Source organism: Pinus tabuliformis, chromosome 1_2 (genome assembly GCF_031772625.1).
Source record: "Pinus tabuliformis cultivar Carrire ecotype Pingquan chromosome 1_2, CPIR1, whole genome shotgun sequence".
NCBI lineage: Eukaryota > Viridiplantae > Streptophyta > Pinopsida > Pinales > Pinaceae > Pinus > Pinus tabuliformis.
In genome coordinates, this window is record NC_142298.1 from 356,224,148 (window position 1) to 356,248,605 (window position 24,458).

The 24,458-nt window shown below is 42.9% G+C and overlaps 1 protein-coding gene across 1 annotated transcript in view; it reads left to right on the plus strand.

Annotated features, from left to right (window-relative positions):
- LOC149205840 (kihadalactone A synthase LFS-like) overlaps positions 1-24,458 on the plus strand; it is a gene marked incomplete at its 5' end in the record, with an annotated part of 258,780 nt that overhangs the window by 183,387 nt on the left and 50,935 nt on the right. The window lies entirely within an intron of this gene.

Genomic DNA, 24,458 nt, shown 5'->3' on the forward strand with positions numbered 1-24,458 from the left:
TGCAATGAGAACAACAATGCATAGTGGTAATTTTCTATATGCATAAAAAGTAATAACAAAACAAGAACTGACCTTGATGGAGTCAAAAACCAAAACTCAAACTAATTGATTTTGCCAAAATATAATACATACCACAATTTTTCCACTAGAACATGCACCTTGTTACCCTTCATCCTATTGGAAAATCAGAAAGGCAGAAAGTTTTTCTCTTTGTTGATAATTACTTGTGATTATTATTATAATATTTCTTATGTCCTTTTATCTTAGTTCATCAAGCAATTACCAAAACCAAAAAACGACGATCAAGGACACCAGTTGTAGGTGCACAGCTAGGGCAAAACCCCTATATAGGGAAAAACCCAGTGAAGAACTCTTCCTTCAGTAATTCAAAATGAGATAGACCAAGACCCTAGACCAAAAGACCTTCCTCCACCAAGTCAACTCTTTCTTTTGATAGATGATCTCTTCCAAAGTTACCAAGTGCCAACTTCTCAAATGCAGCTTTAACCTAGAATTATGACTCCCAGCATCAGAACTTTGACCCAGCTTTAGTACTGCAGTTTCGATCTAGCAACTTCAGTAGTTCTAGCCTAGCAACTTCACACCTTCGACCTTAATGCAACTTCATAGCTTTGATGCAGCTTCATAGCTTCGACCTTGATGCAACTTCCCAGCTTCGATGTAGCGTCATAGCTTTGATGTAGATTCGCAGCTTTGATGCAACTTTAGAATTTCATTACACATGAGAGAGAGAGAGACCCAAAAACTTTGATTCCAGCTTCCTTCTTGAACTTCGCACTTTTTATGCTCCCAGCTATTGTAATTCGAACTTGTGTGAAAAGAGTGAAAAATGAGGTCGAGTTGCTCCAATATATAGGCTTCTTGTGAGGTCAAATTCCCTTGTTGAGGCCGACTTGTCCTTCCTTGAGGCCGACTTGGTGGAGGAGGTTGAGAAGATCTAAAATACAATAAAATATATTTCTTCTTTGACAGATAAATATCAAGAAGGATTCTTTACAATATGACATGGAAAAGGATACTTGACATAAACCCTAAAAGCCTGCAATGGAGGCTATGACCTAAAACCAATTGACTCAAGCATGAAACCCATGCTTTGATAAGTCAATTTATTCAATAATAAAATTTCTTTTTCTTTCTTTTGATAAATATAATACATCATGACTCAAATACAATTATGAAGACTGACACTAGTTACATTCTTCAACACATCCTATATGAGGATTGTTCTAGGTTGAAGACCCTGCCCAAGTAGGTTGTGTTTAGAAAACTTTGACTTGTGAGCCAAGTTGTGGTTAGTGCTTGGATGGATTGTTGAGATTTGGTAGCGTGGGAAGTACACAAAGCCTTAGGGTTCAGGGTTTGGAGGTTGGAGCACCACAAAAGTACTTTGTGGGCTTGGAACTCAAGCTTGGAGTTTTGTACCCATCAATGTGGGGCCTAAACCATGAGGAGAATTTGACATGTGATCGATGGAGATGATTGAGGACCCCAAGAGAAGCGAGGGGTAGCGAAAATCATCAAAATCCAAGCTCTAGAAGTGGAGATATTAATTTTTATCTGTAATTGTTGGGTTTGCTCATGAAAAGTCAGGTCGGCTTGTGTTAAAGTAAGCCCACAAGGGCAGATTCGTTGAGCCCTTGAGATGCATATAAATAAAGGTGAGTATGGAGGCTTATTGTCACATCCAAGGAGCATCTAACATCAAAGACACCTCTGAAATAGGACAATGAATCTGAGGCAGCCTATCGTGGGAACAAGGAGGACGGTTTGGAGTGTTTCTCTTGACTGTTTTGGCGCAGATCCTTTGGAGGAGCCTAGCCGCAGATGTTCTAAGGTATGTTGGGAGTATTTTGTGCACAGTTTAGTGGATGTTTGTCTCTGTTGAAGGCTGTAGGTGCTTGATGTAGCTACAACAGCTTGGGTGTTGGAATTTCTAATTTTAACCCGTTAGAAATTCTTCTTGTACTATATGGTTTATTTTTTCCTACTTGTTTAATTACTTAACAAGTTATTTACCATGTAAATACTGAAAATAAACACAAGTAGAGTATCAAAATCTACAGATCATCAACTGAAAGAAAACAAGCACACAAGTGACACCATTATTTTTGGACCAATGTCCCCGAAAAAACCCAATGTGGGAAAACCGGTGCAGCTATTCAGAGGGTTATATTATTATGCAGTTTATCAAAGTACAACTGGGTGCCTAAACTGGGTCACCCAATAGAGATAAATATACGACAACAATACCTCTATATCCGGAAACAGGTATTCAGAAAACCTGTCCTACGAAACCCTCTTCAGCACATTTGAAGCTCAGCGCAGGCCCTTCTGGCCTCTGTGTCAGCCTCCTGCTAACCTGTGCCAGCCCCAGGACTCTCTGTGTCGGCCCTCTGAGGCACTGCACAACCTCTGGGAGCCTCTGCGTCACTCCCTCTACCCTTTGTGTAGATGACGCAGTCTCTCTGGGCTCTGCGCTGCTTCTGCTAGGCTCTGAATAGCCTAGACTGACCGCTGCTCTGGCTCTCTCCACTTCTGTTCTGGTCTCCCAATATTGTCCCTGCCTCTCTGCCCCTACTCACTGCCCCTCGCTACTGGTTACTAATTCAACTTTGCTTAGCAACCCCGCTCTAGCAAAATGAATGACTGATCACTCTGGTGTGTTCTCCAACTAACCCTCCGTTGAAATTTGGTACCGGAGGAAAGGTGATTCCCTAAGGCTTTGATCTTTGGCCTAGGGAAAAGTGTCCAAAAGAATTTAATTTTTCTCCTAAAGTGACTTTATAATTTTTATAAAGTCAAATCTAATTAAAAGTGACTTTAAGTGATAAAGTTACTAAAGTCTAATTTTAAAGTGACTTTAATAAAGTCAATGTAAAATTAGAAAGGATAAGTGACTTTGGAAATAAATGACTAAGTGGGTCTTTATTAAAGTGGGGTGAATTAAAAAATAGAAAGTGAGATTTAAATGAGCATTTAATCTCAGCCCTAGATCTCAATCTATTTTAGCCATTGGATTTAGGGTTTTCCCAAAAGTCACTTAGGGTTAGATTAAAGGAGGAAAAGGAGGAAAAAGTCATTTATTCTTTCATGAGCAGATTGAGAGAAGGAGAGCAAGAGAGCAAGGGAGATTTTTGGACAGGGAGGAGAAGGAGACAGCAGCTTGGCAAACATTCCAAGGCAGCATTTTAGCAAATCCGTACAGCTGAGTTAGCACACAGTGAAAGGTAGAATTTGGGCAGGATTTTCTAGAAATCCGTACAGCAAGTGCACAGAAATCGAGGAGCAGAAATCCGTACAGCAAGGGGTTGTACCTTGGCATGCAAATCGAGGCAAATCCATACAGCTGTACTGCTGGTTTTTTTGCACAAAAATCGAGGAAATCCGTAGAGCGTATTTATGGCAGCTTGCATGCTTTTCTAGGCAGGCCATACAACAGCATTTAAGGCTGAAATTGGGCACAAAAATCGAGGAGGCCGTGCAACATTTATTGTTGTTCTGTTTTGCTGTTTGCAAGTTTTTCCAGTTGGCTGTGAGGCATGGAAAACGAGATAAGTTGTAAAAGTTTGCTTGCTGATTTTTTGCTAAATATTTCACTGTAAAAGCATTTTCCAGAAATAAGGAGCTTTCGAACTGGTTTTTCCCAAGAATTGTAGGGGGTTTTTCTAGGGTCACCTTGACCAAAAATCACTGAGTTTAAATGTGTTGAATGGCTGTTTATATGTGCTGTTTTTTTTTATTTCTGCATTTTCCAGCATTCTGTAAAATTTCCAGAATTTGTGTTTTCAGCAAAATTTATTTTCCAGTTGTTGAATGTATGGATATGGGAAAGGGCATTTAACTATTTTGGAGAAATAAGGTGAAACTGAAAACCGGGGTGGGAAATGAGAAATTTTTACATAGTATCAGAGCTTGAGTGTTGAAGTGCAGTTTGGAACAGCAAGGAGGAAAATTACAGCCTGCTGATTTTTCACTCAAAAAATTCCAGCAAGCTGATTTTTCACAAACAACAATTTTATCTTTACTACAGCAGTGCTAATTTTTCAGTTTTAGGACAGCAAGATGTCATTGGGATTGAGGGTGGAGGATAGGTTGGATGGACATTCCAATTACAGCGTTTGGAAAGAGAGAATGCAGAGTATCTTTGAAGAGGCAGAAGTCTAGGACATTATGGTGCATACTACACAGAACCCTGTTGTTGTACCCACTGATGCTACTCAGTTGGCTGACTATAATAAAAAGAACAAGGGTAAGAGACTGATTCTAAATGGAGTCAAAGACCATTGCATTCTTCATGTGAGAGGAAAGAGAAATGCCCATGAGATGTGGACAGTGTTGCCCAATCTCTACCAGAGTACCAATAAAAACCGGAAAATGGTCCTGAAGGAGAAGCTGAAGACCATTAAGATGGGTAATGATAGTGCAGCTGGATATCTCACAAAGATTACTAATGTGAGAGATGAGTTGGCAGCAATTGGAGAAGTCATTCCACCCACTGAGTTGGTGCGAATTGCAGTGAATAGCCTCCCCCGTTCATGGATGAACTTTGCTGATGGGGTTTGTGCACATGAGACCCTTCCCACATGGGAGAGGTTTTGGGATGATTGCATTCAGATAGAGATCAGGAAAGGTTAGCTTGGGGCAGCCAAGCCAGTTGAGCAGGATGAGGATGTAGCACTGTTGGCAGAAGGCAAGAAAGGCAAAGGGAAGAAGTAGGCATCCACAAGCAATGGTGGGGGCAAAGGCAAAGGTAAAGGTAAACAGGGTAACACACAGAAGGACTATTCCAAGGTGAAGTGTTGGAATTGTCAAAAGATGGAACGCTATGCAGTTGTGTGTCCGGAGAAGAAGAAGAAGGGGAAGAACCAGAGCATGGCAGCTTCAGCAAAGGTTGAGGACTTTGCAGATCGTTTTGACCGAGAGTTTGGGTTCACTGCGTGTGAGTCCTCTAGTGCAGGATCACCTGCCACACATGTTCAGAGGGAGCATGCTTTTCCCTTGATTAGCAGAGCATCTTCGGGTATCTAGTATGTGGACAGTGGGGCTTCACGTCACATGACAGGAGTCCGTGAGTACTTCTCAGAGCTTTCATAGAGTTGCACTGATATGGAGGTAGTACTCGGTGATGACATAGATGTTAGAGCAGTCGGTGTGGGGACACTGACATTTCAGAGGGAGTCCAAACCTCCCTTGAAGGTGTCAGATGTTCTTTATGTGCCAGGGATGAGGAAGAACCTCATATTTGTCTCAGCTTTGGAGGACAGAGGATATGAGGTACTGTTCAGGGAGGACAGGTGTTGATGTATCCCAGGGGCACTCCAGCTGATTCAGTTAGAGTGATAGGTGTACGCCATGCAAAGGTGTACAAGTTTGCATTCCAACCCCTTTTGGAATTGAGCAGTAGTACCGACAGCAGAGCTAGCAGTTCTGAGCTGTGTGAGATTTGGCACCGCAGGATGGGGCATATGTAACATGGAGCTTTGAGGACCTTGCAGGAGATCACTATAGGTGTGCCAGATTTCAGTACTGATCACTTTGATATTTGCAGAGGATGTGCGATGGGCAAGTTTGCCAAATCCCCTTTTCCCAGCAGTGACAGCAGAGCGACTGGGATACTTGATTTGATTCATTCTGATGTGAGCGGTTGGATGTCTCATGTTTCCTTGAGTGGATATAAGTACTATGTTTTATTCATTGATGATCACTCCAAGAGGACCTGGATTTATTTCTTGAACACCAAGAGTGAGGTCTTCAAGTGGTTTCAGGAGTTTAGAGCTCTTATGGAGACACAGACAGGTCAGAAGATCAAGTCCCTGAGGTTGGACAATGGGGGAGAGTACACCCTTGGAGAGTTTGTTGACTATTGTGCGGAGGCAGGCATTAGGAGGGAGTTCATTGTTCCTTACAACCCCCAGCAGAACGAGGTTGCAGAGAGGAAGAACAGATCCATCATAGGGGTTGCCAAAGCCATGTTACATGATCAGGGGTTGCCATTGTTCTTGTGGGCAGAGGCCTGCAACACAGCTGTTTATTTGCAAAACAGAAGTCCGCATCGTGCCTTGGGGCACATGACTCCGGAGGAGGCTTTTTCTGGGAAGAAGCCTGATATTGGTCATCTTCGTATCTTTGGGTGCATTACATACTCCTACATACCCAAGGAGAAGAGGACCAAACTAGAGCCCACCGCAGAGTAGGGTATCTTTGTGGGCTACAGTGAGACCTCAAAGGCCTTTCGGATTTACATTCCTGCACAGAGGAAAGTTGTTGTCAGGCGGGATGTGAAGTTTGAGGAGGACAGGGCCTTTAGGAGGTCACGGGAGTTAGAGTATCTGGATCAGCCAGACCCTCAGCAGCAGTTGAGTCAGTCGCAGGGATCCAGTGAGCAGGGATCAGGAGGATCCGGAAGTACATCTATGACGATGCCAGGTCCGTTAGTGAGCAGTGGCTCGACGAGCCAGAGGGGTGGTGCTCTGGGCAGCATGCAGAGCAGTCCACAGAGCAGTTCACTAGGGAGTCCACTAATGGACAGTTCACACGGTACGTTAGCTTCTACAGGTTCAGGTGCAGGTAGGAGGACAGCAGACAGGCAGTCAGGAGTTCAGGCTACTGATGGTGATGAGGAGGAGGAGTTTCATTCTCCAATGGGAGAAGCATGCTCAGGGAAGAGGAAGCCCAAGTGGCTTCAGGACACCTTGAGAGATGCCACATCAGTTGCTGAGCCTAAGAGGCCGGTCAGAGAGAGTAGACCACCTGAGAGGTTTTGTAGCTATATGGCAATGGCTACCAGCATCCTTGACTCTGAGCCTTCTAGCTATGAGGAGGCAGCTAGCCAGCAGGTCTGGAGAGAGGCCATGCAGGAGGAGTATTCTTCTATCATGAAGAATGATGTTTGGGAGGTGGTGCCGAGGCCTGAGGGCAAATCCGTGGTTACTTCCAGATGGCTTTACAAGGTAAAGCATGCTACAGATGGCAGCATTGAGAAATTCAAAGCGAGGTTTGTGGCTAGAGGGTTCTCCCAGGTAGAGGGAGTTGATTATGAGGAGACCTTCGCTCCCATGGCTTGATATACTTCGATCCGCTCTATTATATCGATAGCAACAGAGATGGGTTGGAAGGTGGATGTGAAGACTGCATTTCTCAATGGCTTCATACAGGAGGAGGTGTACATTGAGCAGCCACAGGACTTTGAGGTGCATGGGAATGAGTCCCATGTGTGCAGACTGAAGAAGGCCCTTTATGGCCTGAAGCAAGCTCCCAGAGCTTGGTACTCCAGGATAGATACATACTTGCAGGGGATGGGTTTCACAAAGAGTGAGGCAGATCCAAACCTTTACTATATTGTGATAGGTGAGGAGCCTCTCATTCTGGTGCTGTATGTGGATGACTTGATCATTACAGGTGCAGAAAGACTCATAGAGCATTGCAAGAGAGATCTTGCGGTGGAGTTTGAAATGAAGGACATCGGCTTGATGCATTACTTTTGGGTTTGGAGGTCTGGCAGGAGGAGGGGCATTTCTTCCTAGGGCAAGGGAAGTATATTGTGGACATCCTTGGCAGATTCCACATGGAGGATTGTAAACCCATGTCGACATCGATGATCACCAACTGGAAGAAGCTTCATGCTTCGGAGTTCGAGTTGGTGGATCCCACATTGTACAGGCAGTTGATTGGTTCCTTGATGTATTTGGTCAACACTAGACCAGATATTTGTTTTGCAGTCAACACGATGAGTCAGTTTATGTGTGAGCCTAGGAAGGTTCACTGGGTGGCTGCAAAACACATTTTGCGGTACTTGCAGGGGACAGTGGATTATGGTCTGGACTACAAGCAAGGGGATGGAGTGAGATTGGCAGGTTATACTGATTCTGATTGGGCAGGTTGTGCTTCTGGTAGGAAGAGCACTTCAGGGTGCTGTTTTGGGTTGGGTTCGACAGTAGTGTCATGGTTCAGCCGGAAGCAGTAGTTAGTAGCATTGAGTTCAGCAGAAGTAGAGTATATGGCAGCCAGTCTAGCTAGTTGTGAGGCCATCTGGTTTCGCAAGATGTTGTTTGGCTTATTTGGTTAGCCGTTGAGACCTTCAGTGATTCACTATGATAATCAGAGTTGCATTAAACTCACGGAGAATCCAGTATTTCATGACAGCTCAAAGCATATCGTGATAAAAAATCATTTCATTAGAGACTATGTTTAGAAGGGAGCTGTGAAGCTTGAGTACATTCCCACTGATGAGCAGGTTGCAGATATTCTTACCAAAGCCTTACCACGGGGCAAGCATGTCTACTTCAGAGACAAGATGGGTGTGGTGAAGAACACCTTCCTCGGTAAGAGGGAGTGTTGTAATTTGGTACCGGAGGACAAGTGGTTCCCTAAGACTTTGATCTTTGGCCTAGGGAAAAGTGTCCAAAAGAATTTAGTTTTTCTCCTAAAGTGACTTTATAATTTTTATAAAGTCAAATCTAATTTAAAAGTGATTTTAAGTGATAAAGTTACTAAAATCTAATTTTAAAGTGACTTTAATAAAGTCAATGTAAAATTAGAAAGGATAAGTGACTTTGGAAATAAATGACTAAGTGGGTCTTTATTAAAGTGGGGTGAATTAAAAAATAGAAAGTGAGATTTAAATGAGCATTTAATCTCAGCCCTAGATCTCAATCTATTTTAGCCATTGGATTTAGGGTTTTCCCAAAAGTCACTTAGGGTTAGATTAAAGGAGGAAAAGGAGGAAAAAGTCATTTATTCTTTCATGAGCAGATTGAGAGAAGGAGAGCAAGAGAGCAAGGGAGATTTTTGGACAGGGAGGAGAAGGAGACAGCAGCTTGGCAAACATTCCAAGGCAGCATTTTAGCAAATCCGTACAGCTGAGTTAGCACACAGTGAAAGGTAGAATTTGGGCAGGATTTTCTAGAAATCCGTACAGCAAGTGCACAGAAATCGAGGAGCAGAAATCCGTACAGCAAGGGGTTGTACCTTGGCATGCAAATCGAGGCAAATCCATACAGCTGTACTGCTGGTTTTTTTGCACAAAAATCGAGGAAATCCGTAGAGCGTATTTATGGCAGCTTGCATGCTTTTCTAGGCAGGCCATACAACAGCATTTAAGGCTGAAATTGGGCACAAAAATCGAGGAGGCCGTGCAACATTTATTGTTGTTCTGTTTTGCTGTTTGCAAGTTTTTCCAGTTGGCTGTGAGGCACGAAAATGGAGATAAGTTGTAAAAGTTTGCTTGCTAATTTTTTGCTGAATATTTCTCACTGTAAAAGCATTTTCCAGAAATAAGGAGCTTTCGAACTGGTTTTCCCCAAGAACTGTAGGGGGTTTTTCCAGGGTCACCTTGACCAAAAAGAACTGTGTTTGAATGTGTTGAATGGCTGCTTATATGTGCTGATTTTTTTTTTTTTTTTCTGCATTTTCCAGCATTCTGTAAAATTTCCAGAATTTATGTTTTCAGCAAAATTTATTTTCCAGTTGTTGAATGTATGGATATGGAATAGGGCATTTAACTATTTTGGAGAAATAAGGTGAAACTGAAAACCGGGGTGGGAAATGAGAAATTTTTACACCCTCAAGCCTCCTCTTATACTTTTCTCGTTGGTCCATCAACGGCTGAGATTAAATCTCTAATCAACAACTAAGATTAGATTTGGCTTGATCCATGACTTTTGGAACCTTCTAACCCAGTTTAGAATCTAGATTAATACCCATTAATATTTTATTTTTCCTAAGTTTAGATTTAGGAATTCCACTAAAAATATTAATTATTTTAATATCTCCTGAACCGGTTAGAGTCTGCCCAAACCATTTTTGGGTCTTGGAGATCTCATGTGTTTTAGCCTCTCCACCAATTTTCATGGCTAGAGCACATCCAATGCTACCCCAAATCAACACTCCCTCTTAACGAGGATTGTGCTCTAGTAATACTCCAGATTGAGCATCACCCTGATTATCTGACACCGGTCCCTATGCTAATTTTAGGCCTCCATGCCCAACATCCTTGACATTGCTATATCCTGTACTGCTGCATCCGTACTGCCACTGCCACTGCTGCATTCGTACGGCAGCTCCCTCTACATCCGTGCTACTGCCAGTCCATCCTCCCAGCACTACATTTGCACTGCATCCCCTCTCATCATGTTGCATCATGCTACTGCACTGCAACTCAATTACTGAGAAGTAAGTAACTGATTCATCCAACTTCTGACATCCTTGTCAGTCTAGAGACACTCCTGATGCTGGAGCTCCCTCTGTAGCTAACACGTGCTCCCTCTACTAACCAATGTTGCATTAATCATTATCAGGATAATATCGGCACGAGAAAAAAATAAAAAAAAATCAGAATTATCGGGAAATAATCGTTTGGTACAAAAATATTCATTTTTTTTCATTTTTTTTCACTTTTTTTAATATCTAAACCATCTACAACATAAAATAAATACATTGACACATAAATATGATAAAAGAACTAATATATAAGATTTTTAATATCATTTCTAGTGCTAAAATCACACATAGCATTGAATCATGTCCTGAATAATAAGTCCTGACTCCTGAGTCCCAACTCAGCCTCAAAATATCAACAAAAAATATAATAATGTATCTCATCATGTCATAATGTCATATACAATAAAATGAAGAAAATAACTAAAGTCTAATCCTATTGATTTCCTCTGTCCCTCTTGCGAGAAAATGCCACAGCTTTCCTTTTCCCTCTAGATGTAGATGATGGTGTTGGTGGAGTTGGCAGTGGAGTCTGCTATGCTCTAGAAGCTGAAGAACTAGAAGTAGGAGCTATAGGAGGTAGACCATGTCCTCTACTGGTGGCAGGGGTAGCCTGGGCAGGTGGTGTCACCTGGAAACATTACAATCTCCCAATCCTGAAAAATTGATAAGTCTGCTGGATTTTGAATGAAATCTAAAATTCTCCTTTCTCCATATGAAATCCAATGAGGCCGGAACCACTTTCAAACATCCTGAGTCATTTCATGGTAATGTTAAAAATTTAAGTAAAAGTGACGAAGGAGAATGTCACTTTTACTTTAAGAATTTAACATTACCATGAATAGCATATCAATACTAGGGCCTAGACTTGATCATAAGCTGCCCCACTCAAAAATTATTTGTTTTTTAAAAAAAAATTGCATTTCAAACATTTAGCATCCTTTCAAAAACCAAAAAAAACATTATAAAACCTCGCTCCCGGAGACCCCCACCATAATTTTGATTGTTATCGCGATAAATTCGAATTTATCGCGATTATTTCAATTTATCGCGATAAATTCAATAAAAATCAGCAAAAAAAATTCTGGCGATTATTTCGTATAGTTATCACGATTTTATCGGGACAGCGAAAAGATCGCAATTATTTCAATTTATCGCGATTTTCACAACACTGCTACTGACCTCTGCTCTGCTACAACAACTCCCTGCATCTCGCATCGTTGCACAACTCTCTGTGCCATCCTGCACTAGTGCAACACCCCCGTGCCTCTCGCATTGTTGTAGCCTGCTAGCCTCGCATTGTCTTGGGACTAATACACTATAGCACTCTCTGTCGCTCCATCCGGATCCGTCTCTACCGACATCCGCCAATATTTCTACTCCTCTTCGGGGCTCCTGTAGCAAGGTATAATCCAAGAGGTTGGGTACCTCAAGGTCCTACCCCTCATCGCCTATAGTCCTCCTGACTACAGCTCAATGTCTCCCCACTTCTTCTCAAGTGGCACATGAGCACTCATGGCACAATCGTCCTCATCTTCGACTTCTTTCTCCGCCTTTATAGGCGCTGCCTTCAATTCCAAAGCCTCTCCCTTGCTCTTCCTCCTAGGACACTGGTTCGCAAAATGACCCAGTTCCCCACAATGGAAGCACTTGACCTTGGAAAGGTCCTTCTTCTTCCTCTTCTCCTGCTTTCCCATAGATGCTAGAGTTGCATCCTCTTCTTCCCCCTTCTTGATTCTGACCCCTTTGCCCCTACTCCCCGCCTTTGATCTCTTCTTGACGAAGAGCCGCCCACAGTTCTTCCCAATTTGGAAGACTCGTCCTGCCCAGTATGCTCTAGAAAAATACTTCCCAATCCTCGGAAACTGCGTTCAGTGCAGTCCTCACCATTAATTCCTCATTTGGCGTGGCCCCTATGGAAGTTAGCTGGTCATGGATCTCCTTCAAGCGACCGAGGATGACATCTATTTGCTCTCCCTTCTGCATCTGGTATGCCCTTGGCTGATTCTCTAGGAGCATCTTCCTCTGCACGGAAGTATGCTGGTAGAATGTCTTGAAGGAATCCCACATCTCCTTTGTCGTTTCCTTCTCGGCAATATGTGGTACCACATGATCCTTGACCCCATCAAGGATGATGCACTTAGCCTTCGCCATTGCCTCCTCGTACCTTTCATTAGCTACCGAGTCAATTGGGACAGCTATCACTCTCGTGACAAAGCCCTTGAGGCGATGTCTGTCTAGAATGGACAAGATCATGGCCTTCCAAACCACAAGGTTGGATGCTCCGTCCATCCTATCTTGATCTCTCAGCCCATTCACGACCATATCGTTGCTCTTCTTTCGACTCCTCCGAGTCTCTCTACTTCCCTCCTGGAAGTCCTTTGTTTGACTCCTGTTGAGTCTCTCAACTTCTCGTCTGGAAGTTCTTGATTTGACTCCTCCTGAGTCTGTCTACTTCCCGTCTGGAAGTTCTCCTCTGGACTCCCTCTGAGTCCTGATTTCCCTCTTGGAAATCCTTCTGCCAACGACGAGTTGCCCCACTCCAATCGTCTATGCAACTACACCACTGATCCGGGTTCCTTGGCTAGAAATTCGCCTCGGCAACAACTCCCTCCACCTTGGTCTTGCCCTGTTAGGTACTATTCTGACCACAGTACCCCACCAGCTTTGCTCCGCAAATTACCCACAGCTTCTTATGCCCCAGCAACTAAAGGATTGAGCCACTTGGCTCTGCACAATCCTGGCACTAGCAAATCATCTCCCCTAGCCAACTGTGTCAGCCCTCCTGGCCTCTGTGTGAGCCTGATTTTGCCTCCCTTAGCCTTTGTGCTGCCCTTCTTTGGCCCATAATGATGACACAGTCTCTCTACGTCACTCCTTCCACTGTCGCCTTCTGCAAGGATCAACTTTGTCACTCAGGACAGTTGAATCTACTGCAAATGCTCTACTTGGCTGATGCCTTCAGTTTTCCTGTGATTTGCAACCATGCTCTGATACCATGTTGGAATTTCTAATTTTACCCTGTTAGAAATTCTTCTTATACTATCTGGTTTATTTCTTCCTACTTGTTTAATTACTTAACAAGTTATTTACCATGTAAATATTGAAAATAAACACAAGTACAGTGTCAACATCTACAAATCATCAACTGAAAGAAAACAAGCACACAAGTGACACCATTATTTTTGGACCAATGTCCCCAGAAAAACACAATGCGGAAAAACCCGTGCAGCTATTCAGAGGGTTATATTATTATGTAGTTTATCAGAGTACAACTAGGTGCCTAAATTGGCTCACCCGACATAGATAAATATATGACAACAATAACTCTATATCCGGAAACATGTATTCAGAAAACATGTCCAACGAAACCCTCTCCAGCACAATTGAAGCTCAGCGCTGGCCTTTCTGGCCTCTGCGTCAGCCTCCTGCTAACCTGCGTTAGCCCCAAGGCTCTCTGCGTCAGCCCTCTGAGGCACTGCGCAGCGTCTGGGAGCCTTTGCGTCACTCCCTCTTCCCTTTGCGTGGATGACACAATCTCTCTGGGCTGTGCGCTGCCTTTGATGGGCTATATGTAGCTTGGACTGACTGCTACTCTGGCTCTCTCTGCTTCTATGTTGGTCTCCCAGTATTGTCCCAACCTCTCCGCCCCTACTCACTGCCCCTCGCTGCTGATCATTGATTCAACTTTGCTTAGCAACCCAGCTCTAGTAAAATGAATGACTGATCACTCTAGTGTGTTCTCCAACTGACTTCAAGCCTCCTCTTATATTTTTCTCGTTGGTCCATCAAAGGCTGAGATTAAATATCTAATCAATGGCTAAGATTAGATTTGGCTTGATCCATGACTTTGGAACCTTCTAACCCAGTTGTATATTAATACCCATTAATATTTTATTTTTCTTAAGTTTAGACTTAGGAACTCCATTAAAAATATTAATTATTTTAATATCTCCCAAACCGGTTAGAGTCTTCCCAAACCATTTCTGGGTCTTGGAGATCTCATGTGCTTTAGCCTCTCCACCAATTTTCATGGCTAGAGCACATCCGATGCTACCCTAATTCAACATTGGGAGGAGTGTTTGAGAGGGCCGAGAGGCCTAGTGAGAACTCTCTCGCTCAACCACAGACATTAGGAGCAGGTTGCAATCAAAACAAAGGGTATTTTCTTATGTTGGAGGACCATTTCCTTTGTTGTAGCAGACCATGGGTTGTAGAGAGCCTTGTGGAGGTGCCCAAGGCGTAAAACAATGCATGGAGAGGGCTTGAAGGAGCAAAGAATGGAGCAACATAGTGGGACAAGGAGGTATAGTGATTTGAGCAGGGTTTAGGGTTGTTGGTGTGCCCTAACCAGAGCTCTAGATTGCATATATCCCAAGGCAAGAGGACAACAACAGTTAGTTGCATATGATGTCTTGTTGATGGTTCGATACTAGTGGATGAGAGGTTCTAGGAGAGGACATTGTATTGGACGCTCCTGGATTGTTGGAGGGCAGCGTGAGAGTGGACCAACTTGGCAGGGTTCGAGTAGCCGAATGAACAACTTGTGGAGGATTGTAGAGGCTTGCTTCAAGCCCTAAGGAACAAGTCTCTTGAAGGACTAAGGGATTGTTAGAAGTGGCAGAAGAAGAGATTAAAGTTGTGATCGGCCTGGAGCAATTTGTATACCTATACTTGCCTTGTCGAGAAGAACATCTAGAACAGAAGTTGGGCAGTTTTCCATGCCCTAAGTTCATTGTTGGAAAAGGCCATTCAACAGTGATAGTGGGAAGCTCTCCGACGCTAAGTGTGTCTTCATCAGGCAACACAGGAAGGCACTAGTGGGAAGAAAGTCCCAAAAGAGCTAAGAAGCAGCAGTGGGCAGTTGAGAGTTGTTACCAAACTGAGTTGTGAACAACTCGACAAGAGTCTTGATGTGTTGATGCGTCGAAGGACTAATGATCAACGAGAGAGCAGGTGGAGCTGAGTTTAGTGACCTAATGGAGCTAGTCCATTGATAAAGGCAGATTGGAGTTGCTGCAGATTGGGAGCCAAAGGATCGAGCAATTGTGTTCAAGGTACGACTGAGAGGAGCTGAGAGAGCGCGCTACATCAACGAGATGGTCAAAGTATCTTGTTCAAGGTAGATTGGTGGTCATCACAATAGGCACCATGCCCTAGTTGTTGTTGTCTTGTATCATTGGATATATGAGGGCCATTATCCTGGGTATAGGATCCCTAGACTATTTATTATCAGTTTGATTAATATAACGAAGTTGGGTTATTGTAAAAATTGTAAAAAGTTGTCTATATTTTGTGCACTAGTAAATTTATTGTTGTATATTATTCCGCTTTGCAAAGTAGTCTTGTTGTGATACTTGGATTGGTAGCGCCAGTGATTTAAGATTCTATCCTAGACTCCAGTATCGTGGAAAAACATGGATATTTGTTTATGGATGGTTGTTTGTTTGTTGACTTTAGCACATGCATTGAGAGAGAAGCTCATCAACTAAGGGTTTTCCCTAAGTATTATGGCTAATTATTTGATTTAATTGACACTTGAGGTGATACATTGGTTTTCTTAGGTTAACATATGTTCACATGGGTTTTGCACATGTTTGAAGGAAACACCAATCAATTTACTGGTTTTTTAAGTATCAAGTGTGATTATTTGAGTTTTTTAATTGTATTTTCAACTTATCTTCTTATAATCTTATTCAAATTTCACGTGTAGGAACTTTTTGGATGCAGAATTAAATTTTGCATCCAACAATTACCCACTCTACATATTTTTGATTGACCCATAATGACAATTGTTTTCATATATTTTAAAATTATCTCACTGTGAGAATATCAAAAATATGTAGGTGGGTATTGTTACCCCTTCTCCTAGTAGAGGTACCTATAGCAAAAGAATTTCAGTTGCATCTCTGGGGAGGTATTAAGGTCAGTAGCAAACAGATCTGTGTTGAAACGATCGTGTGAAATATAACCAACAGACCAAAGTGGGGGCCCCATAGGCATGTGGCTGCCAGTAGTTGTTGTTGGACCAAAGTTATGATATGATATGATATGATATATTTTAATGACGTCCACAAGTCCCAACGGTAAGGGACCTAAACTCCACACCAAACAAGATATCTCAATCTCAAGTTTCCCTCTAAAACCGCCCTTTTGCCATGAATCTTGATCAAAAAATTCGTGATTTTGTGAAGCCTTGCTTCCTCAAACCATTTGCTCAAACTGTCCACCTTTAGACCACTTTCAAATTGATTACGAATGTCCTCATAAGTCAGATATTCCATGATGAAATGCCATTCGGTTTCAACCGCTCCTGTCCTACAAAAGATACAAATTATTTCTTCCCACTCTTCCTTGGGGGTTATCCATCTACCTATTTTGCACCTAAGATGGTGAGATCCGGTTCTCGGCTGGGCTATTAAAATCTTAGACTTTCCCTTGATTGCGGCATTCAAATAATTTTTTTCATCATGCGATTGTGATGGGTTGAAATTTTGGACATATTGCGCTTTTTTTCTGCCAACCTGTTTTTCCCACATGGAAGAGTTGAATTTTTCAAGCACCCAATTTTTTATCTCCTCTTTAGAATTAGGACAATCTTGCCAATTAATTCCCCATTTTCCCATCCACTTGTCATTTTGCTTCCTCCAAGTTTTCTTCCTACGCTTTAGCTCCTTTGCAACAATCATCTTAGGCCAACGATGTGCATCTATGTTTTCCACCTTTTTTAAATAACTTAACCAACGAATGATTGTTGAAGCCTTCGTCGAGAACGTTCTAGCCTCAGTTAATAGGATCTCATATGGGACTGTTGACTTGACTTTGAGGTTACTAATGATTAAGTGCTTTTGAATTATTTCCAGCTGTCTCCACTTTTGATTTGACACGCTGCTCCCCCAAACATCACATCCATAAAGAACAACCAAAGTAACCAACACTCCAAAAAAAAGTTCTCTTGGTATTCCAATCCCATAATTCTGCTTTCCTACCTCTGTTTTGAAGAAGGTAAGAAGCTCTCCAAACCCCTTACATCCTTTTAGTTATGCATGTCTCCCAATTAAGCCTATTGTGAAAAACAATTCCTAGGTACTTGTACTCTTCCACTATCTCCAAGGGTTTTTCCTCAAATATAAAGCTAACCTGCTGCTTTTTCCATTTCAAAGAGAAGATATGACTTTGGTTTTGCTAGTGTTTACTTTGTTAGTTTTTGTAGCATCCAATGTGTTCTAACCACGAAATTTTGTGGAGAGGCTAGAATACATGAGATCTCCAAAACCTAGAAATCGTTTATGGAAATTCTGCTTAAAAATGACTTAATTAGATTATTAGTCAATTTTTAAATATTTCCGAAGTCTAAACTTTAGGGAATATGACTAATTAATCAAAATTAATTAAGTCAAGGTGTGAATGTTTTAGAAACTCACACGGATCGACTTCAAGTTAATCCTAGCCATCGATTAAGATTTAATCTTGGCTGTTGGAGTCCCAACGGAGGATTATAAGAAGTCAATGGGCACTTGGAGAATTCACTTGAGAGGTTCGATTTCGTGAGCAAATTGATTTCTAAAGTAGCAGTAGTAAGTTGCCGAAGAGAGAGCCAGTGAGATCGAAGCAGTGAGTGAGGGGTAAAGATAGTGATCCAAAGGAAAGATTATCCAGATCCGAAGAAGCAATGGCAAGTGGGCCGAATTATCCGAGAGAGGCAGCGCTGAGGGGCAGCGTAGTTGCTTCAGTCAAGCAGCTCGATTTGGAGAGAAGAAAAATAATTCTCAATTCCAGAGGTCAGGAAGGAGTCCTAGAAAGCCGGAGAGATGATTGCAGAACGAATTCATCAAAGCCTAGTCAGAAGCAAGTTGTCCAACCAGCAACACAGAGCAGCGCAGAGGCTGACGCAGTGCTCCAAAAGGCTGAGTTTTGATAGGGAAAGTTGAGCTAGAGATTGCCTGTGGAAGAAGGGTAACTCCCTTCATTATTTTGCTCAGATTTTCTTCTTGTTTGGATTTCCAGTTGAGCATCCACAGATGTACTCAGATTTCATTATTGCATAATAAAATAAAACCCTCACTACTGCACCGGTTTCCCAAGTTGGGTTTTTCTGGGGACATTGGTCCCAAAATAATTGTGTTATTTTATGTGTGTGTGCTAGCATTTCTTCCATTGTTTATTCTTCCACAGTTTTATTTGTGTAGGTTGCAATGTGAGTTATTCAATATTCATTGTAGGAAATAGTAAATATATTGTTAATTAAAAATAACAATTAGGTGAATAATTTCTAGTTGCTGCAATATGATTCCGGGTTTCTGAATTTTCACATAATATAAAAGCGTAGATGATCAAGCTCAATAGCGAAGAAAGAAGGGACTTCATTGTTTAGTGTGGGCAGTAGATTGAAACCCTAGAGGGCAATGCATTCACTTTACCAAGAGGCCGAATTTCTTGAGGAGATTCGATTTTTCTGAGAGAGGAACAGAAAAAATCAATCTCTCCAGATCAAGGAATTCCAGAGGTAGAAGAAGCAACCCACTATTTTCACAAAGTAGATCTCTAGTTGGACGCACTAGTTTTGCAACAATTGCTAGAGTAGAGCTAGCGTCAAGTGGAAGAAGAGCACACAATGAGGGAAAATTTTCCTCAAGGAACTTCTAGTCTCAAGAAGTTCGATATCCCTTGCAAATCAACAATGGTTATGTGCAGAGTTTCTCACTCCAAAGGCAAGTGCGAATAACTAAGCATCAGTTGAGTAGAAGGGAAGAGGAGATTTTCGACATTTGTTGAGATGGTCGCTATTGGACTTCGAGTTTAGGACAGGTTGGATGGAGCTTCCAACTATGTCATCTAGAAGGCAAGGATGCCCTTCCTTCTAGATGAATATGGCCCAAAGACATTTATAGATGCAGTGGCAGTAGCTCCCATGGATGTAGATCAGCTGGAGGAGTATAGAAAGGAGATGGCGTGGGCGAAGAGGTTGATCCTAGACAGAGTCCGGGATCACATTGTTTCACAGACAGCTGACAAAGGTACTACCAGAGAGATGTGGGAGACTCTCTCCACGTTGTACTAGGGCACTTCTGAGCAGCGGAAGATGTACTTAGAGGAGGACCTGAGATGCATCAGGATGCAGAAGGGGGAAAGCATAGAACCCTTCCTCACCAGGATTTAGAAGGTTCGAGATCAGTTGTCAGTTGTTGGGGCAGCGCCTCAACCCACAGAGCTAATGTGATTGACACTAAATAGTGTCTCCGAGAAGTGGCGGGTGTTTGTCCAAAGTATTTTGGGCAGAGATACCTTGCCAAGTTGGGACAAGATGTGGGCCAATTTTGTAGCGGGAGGAGTTGAGACGAGCTCTGTTGAAGAGCTCCATCAATGGCAGCACTGGATTGAAGCAAGTGAAGGAGGAGGAGATTGTGGCCCTCACATTGAAGGGTCCCAGTCAGGGACAAGGGGAGCAAAGAAAAAAGAAGAAGGACTTGTCGAAGGTCAAGTGCTTCAGATGTGGTGAGCTTGGTCACTACAGTACCCAGTGTCCTCTCAGGAAGAAGGACAAGGAGGAGAAGCAAGATCAGCAGGCAGCATCAGCAGAGATCGATAGGCTTTCCTCCAAGCTGGAGGAAGACTTCGCCATGTTTGTTGACATACCTCCAGGAGTGAGGTGGGGAGATTTGGTGTTGTAGCCCCAGAGTGCTATAGATGGGCAGGATCCTTGAGGAGGTCCACCTCATGGATCATAAATGGCTACGAGGGCACACAGTGTATAGTCGCAGGGTGGATCAGTGAAAGTTGATGCAGTCAGATGCTAGAGAGACTGTTGCAGAGACTAGTTGCAGCCAGATGCTGGGGAGCGTAGTGCAGAGTTGGCAGCAGTGTAGATTCTTCAGTGATAGTGCAGATACTAGTAGCAGTTAGAGGCTCAGGTGACAGATGCATTATATTGATCACAATTAATTCAGTATTTAGGATGCTTCTCAGTTGCAGTTGTTGCAGTTGCAGCAACAACAGATGAGAGGGAGTTGTAGTGCAGATGCAATGTTGCAGTAGTTTAGCAGGGTCAGCAGCAGCACAAGTGCCATGTATTTAGAGTTGCGCAGTGATTGGTGGGCAGCGCAGCCAGACATCAACAATGTGACAGGAGATGATGCAGAGACAGGTTATTGCTACAGGATGGGTAGTAGAGCACTAGAACACATTCCTCGCTAAGAGAGAGTGTTAGTTTTTGTAGCATCGGAGGTGTTCTAGCTACGAAATTTTGTGGAGAGGCTAGAATACATGAGATCTCCAAAACCCAGAAATCATTTCTAGAAATTCTGCCTAGAAATGACTTAATTAGATTATTAGTCAGTATTTAAATATTTCCCAAGTCTAAACTTAGGGAATATGACTAATTATTCAAAATTAATTAAGTCAAGGTCTGAATATTTTAGAAACTTACACGGATCGACTTCAAGTTAATCTTAGCCATCGATTAAGATGTCGTTGGAGTCCCAACAGAGGATTATAAAAAGTCGATGGGCACTTGGAGAATTCACTTGAGAGGTTCAATTTCGTGAGAAAATTGATTTCCGGAGTAGCAACAGTAAGTTGTTGGAGAGAGAGCCAGTGAGATCGAAGCAGTGAGTGAGGGGCAGAGATAGTGATCCAGAGGAAAGATTTTCCAGATCCGTAGAAGCAGCAACAAGTGAGCCGAATTATCCCAGAGAGGCAGCGCTGAGGGGTAGCGCAGCTGCTTCAGTTAAGCAGTTCGATTTGGAGAGAAGAAAAATCGTTCTCAATTCCAGAGGTCGAGAAGGAGTCCCAGAGAGCCAAAGAGACGATTTTCTCAGCTTCCAGAGGCAGAACGAATTCATCAAAGCCCAGTCAGAAGCAAATCGTCCAGCCAACGACGCAGAGTAGCACAAAGGCTGATGCAGTGCTCCAAAAGGCCGAGTTTTGATAGGGAAAGTTGAGCTAGAGATTGCCTATGGGAGAAGGGTAATTCCCTTTAGTATTTTGCTCAGATTTTCTTGTTGTTTGGATTGCCAGTTGGGTATCCATAGATGTACTCAGATTTCATTGTTGCATAATAAAATAAAACCCTCACTGCTGCACTGGTTTTCCCAAGTTGGGTTTTTCCAGGGACATTGGTCCAAAAATAATTGTGTTATTTTATGTGTGTGTGCTAGCATTTCTTCCAACATTTATTATTCCACAGTTTTATTTGTGTAGGTTGCAGTGTGAGTTATTCAATATTCATTGTAGGAAACAATAAATAAATTGTTAATTAAAAATAACAATTAGGTGAATAATTTCCAGTTGTTGCAATAGGATTTTGAGTTTCCGAATTTTCACATACTTGCATCCCAACCTCCTAACAGAAGAGCTATAAGGCCTTCAAATGCTCTCTGAGACCATCAGCAGGTTTTGCAATTAGGTAAGATCGTTAGCATACAAAAGTAGCTTCACCACATAGCCCGCTAGTTGAATACCCTCTCCGTCGGTGATGTTTAGCCATTCTTCTAGCACCCATACTTGACCCCAAATAAAGTGGGCGAAAGTGGGCACCCCTACTTGACCCCAATGTCAATATCAAAGCATTCCGAGAAGCCCACTTTACTTTTGATTTTAGCACTAACTTTCTCATACAATTTATGGACAGCAGCGCTATATTCATTTGGGATTCCAAGCTCTTCCATTCTTCTCTAGAGCTTATCCCTCGGAACAGTGTCAAAAGATTTTTTGAAATCAACAAAGCAACAAAAGGCTTCCCCACCCTGAATGTCCCATACTTTTTTGATGAAGTGCCTAAAAGTGATGCAATGATCAATTGTAGAGTGTCGTGGCCTAAAGCCAGCATGCCCTTTTGCTCTTTTCCCCTCTTTTTCTACTCAACTGTTGATTCTACGCTCCATCATGCTCCCAAACAATTTTCCAAGTAGATAAGATAATTATATTTATGTCCAAATAATGACGACAAAGTAGGTCAAAGGGACTGTTGAGTACAATGATGTCCATAAAATGTGGGAGAACCAAACGGTCTCCTATAAAAAATACAATGCATGAATATAAAAGGTACAATGCAGGAACATAAAAGATACAATGTATGGAATGCCCTGACGGAGAAGATCTAGGGGCTAATGGGTCTGAGGATCAGACCCATCTCTCCTAACATCCGAGGCTGACTGAAGAACACTGAAAAAAATTCCACAAAGTTTGTTGGCCTGATGAAGGGCCAGTGGGAGGTGCGGACTGTCCACTAACTCGTTGTCTGGGGGAGTTTGCGCACTGTTGAGGTCTGGAGGACCTAGTCCGTCTCCCAGGGGCAAATCTGATATGGTTTCGTCGCTGAGGTCTCATGTGGCAGGGTGAGGTCCCATGGATCCTCATTGTTCTAGAGTTTGGATATGAAATGGTATCAATCGTTCTCTTTGTGCCCCTATCTAAAGGTAGTACCCTGAAAAATGTTGTGATCCTCTATGTGGGGTCTGGTCTGATGGGAGGCTGAAGAATATGTGCTCGGAACCTGAGAGCCTCTTGCATATATAGGGCCAAACATCTCTGATCGGGATACCTGAAAAAGTCTGCGAGGGTCTGAGAGTCTCTGAACAAGCAATGGAACCTTCCTCTAATCTCGTAGTAGATAGGGCATCCAAAAATGAAGTGCACCTCAGTCTCTACTTCCTGTAAATGACATACCTGGCAGATTTTGTCTGGTCTATCAATCTGGTGGTCCGTCTCTACCCGAAGTCTATGAGAACCTACTCTGAACTGGCCTAGAGGAATGTGAAGAGCATGCATCCAGTGGTGAAACGTATACTGGGGTCGAATAATGAGCCCGTCTCTCAACTCCAAGAAGTGCTCAGTGTAGAAGGCCATCTTTGGGTGCAACCCTCTCGGAGGATTGACCTAGGTGACCTGGACAAACACCCTATAGATGTCCTCCTTGATGATCTTGTTCAACTCTTGTCTAGTAGGTAGAAGGTGACCAAGAGCATCCAACGTATACTGGGGTCGAGTAATGAGCCCGTCTCTCAACTCCAAGAAGTGCTCAGTGTAGAAGGCCATCTTTGGGTGCAACCATCTCGGAGGATTGACCTAGGTGACCTGGAAAAACACCCTATAGATGTCCTCCTTGATGATCTTGTTCAACTCTTGTCTAGTAGGTAGAAGGTGACCAAGAGCATCCAAGGAATATCAAAAAGGAGGGAGACAATCCAACTGAATGCCCACTGACTCTAAGAGATCTGAAACTCCTGTAAACCAACATCTAGCCCAGCCCGAGGGAGTAGAATGAGCAATAGTCTCAAAAGAGCAATATGCCAAGTAAGGGTAACAATCCCTACTCATTATCGAGTCTGCAAACCCTCGGACACGATGCAAGAATGAGACCAAACTAAAGATTATCTCAAGCCGAAAAGGCTGAGCTCCAAACTCTGCATGGATGATGCGCTGAGGTATTGTCTGTTTGCATCTAATGATGTGACAGAGAAGAAGAGTTTGGACTCTCTCAACTGAAGCCCAATCCGACTCAAGTAAAGACGGTCCCCAAATCTCTAAGCCATATAGAACAGTGGGACAAATCAAGGTGTCCATGAGGCTCATCTTGGACGAGATGTCCTGGAAGTGATGTGAAAGCACTGTCTCTCGAGAAGGGCTAAGGATCCATATCCTTTGTTGATCCGACGCTGAAGCGCTGGTCGCAAACTGAAGCGGAGATGATCCAGGTGGCTCCAAAGATACACATAGGACAAAGAGGACTCAGGAAAACTCAAAAATCAAAGTGTTTGGATTATGCTCAAACCAAGACCAGAGCATAGATTTCGTCGTCCTGATCGCGGCGGTGTGAACGGTTTGTCAATCCGAGTCCAGATGAAGGAGATAGAGGCAGTCAAAGTTGGGTTCACATTTTTATGACTCGGCAGGTTTAACAAGGACACAATTTGCACTTTTCCGGCGAACGAAATCTGGCCAACTCCAACAAGATTTCGGGCAAAATCGTGGCCTTGTTAAAAATACTCCTTCGGCCTAAAATTTGAATTTTTGAACATGCCTTCTTAATTATAAAAAAAATATTAAAAAAAAAAAAGAGGGCGGTGGTGGGCCACCACCCCCACCACGCACGCCTCTCCTTACCACCATTAACCATATGCATATATTAAGGTGAGGCCAGCGGGAGTTGAACCCGCCCAGCCATGTGCTCCAACCCCCACCAGGCGGCCCCATAAAAAAACGCCCCCATAAATGTATGTACC